The sequence below is a fragment of the Austrofundulus limnaeus genome, unplaced genomic scaffold (assembly GCF_001266775.1).
Source record: "Austrofundulus limnaeus strain Quisiro unplaced genomic scaffold, Austrofundulus_limnaeus-1.0 Scaffold425, whole genome shotgun sequence".
NCBI lineage: Eukaryota > Metazoa > Chordata > Actinopteri > Cyprinodontiformes > Rivulidae > Austrofundulus > Austrofundulus limnaeus.
In genome coordinates this window covers 269277-270666 of record NW_013952827.1, presented here as the reverse complement: position 1 = coordinate 270666, position 1390 = coordinate 269277, and the positions used below count along the sequence as shown (strand labels likewise).

At 35.4% G+C, this 1390-nt stretch overlaps 1 protein-coding gene across 3 annotated transcripts in view; it reads left to right on the top strand.

The window, feature by feature from the left end:
- plekhg6 (pleckstrin homology domain containing, family G (with RhoGef domain) member 6) overlaps positions 1-1390 on the top strand; it is a 28838-nt gene that overhangs the window by 14236 nt on the left and 13212 nt on the right. The gene's annotated exons all lie outside the window — the stretch shown is intronic.

The window sequence follows — 1390 nt, the reverse complement described above, 5'->3', positions numbered from 1 at the left end:
CAACCAGACTGTTCAAAGAAGTATTTTGCTCAATTAATATCCGTATTTTAGATGTACTTAATTTATCTTTAATAAATGGTTATGTGCTGCAGAGCTTTAAGGTTGCTGTAATTAAACCTTTACTTAAGAAACCTGATCTTGATTCAGGAGTTCTGGCCAACTACAGACCTATGTCTAAACTCCCATTCATCTCAAAAATTCTTGAGAAAATAGCTGCATATCAACTATGTGAACACTGGATAGAAATAATCTATATAAGGAGTTTCAGTCAGGGTGTAGAGCTCATCATAGCACAGAAACAGCACTGGTAAAAGTTACTAATGATATTCTCATGGCCTCAGACAGTGGASTTGTGTCCATTCTTTTCCTGTTACATCTCAGTTCTGMATTTGATACAATTGATCACAATATTTTATTACGTAGACTTGAACTTGATATTGGGATTACAGGAACAGCTYTAAAATGGTTTGAGTCTTATTTAACGGATATACTGTATTTCAGTTGGTTAATATTAATAATGAATCTTCTTCTTACACCAGAGTTATTCATGGAGTTCCTCAGGGTTCAGTGCTTGGACCAATCCTCTTTACTTTATATATGCTTTCATTAGGTGAAGTTATTGAACAGAATGGAATAAATTTCCATTGTTATGCTGATGATAGTTATGTCTATCCATGAAACCTGATGAATCCGACCAGTTACTTAACCTACAAGCATGTCTTACAGACATAAAAACTTGGATGACTCTTAACTTTCTGCCTCTAAATTCAGATAAGACAGATTTTATGGTTTTTGGACCTGAACATCTTAGGGATCAACTTTGCAGCCTTTCACCTTCTCTGGATAGCATTAATCTGGCCTCCAGTACTAATGTAAAGAACTTTGGTGTTATTTTTTGATCAAGCAGGGCTCTAAACTCAGTTATATTTATCCATGAAACCTGATGAATTTAATCAGTTACTTAAACAAGCATGTCTTACAGACATAAAAACATGGATGACTCTTCACTTTCTGCTTCTAAACTCAGATAAGACCGAGGTTATGGTTTCTGGACCTGAACATCTTAGGGATCAACTTTGCAGCCTTTCACCTTCTCTGGATGGCATTAATCTGGCCTCCAGTTCTAATGTAAAGAAACTTGGTGTTATTTTTGATCAGGACATGTCTTTTAACCCCCACATTAAAAATGTTACCAGGACCGCTTTCTTCCACCTGCGTAATGTAACTAAAATTAGAAACATTTTGTCCAAAAATGATACGGAAAAACTGATTCAAGCATTTGTCACATCTAGACTGGATTACTGTAATTCTTTATTATCTGGGCACTCAAAAACCTCTTTAAGAAGTCTTCAGTTGATACAAAATGCCATTGCTAATGAGAGTTGGAAGG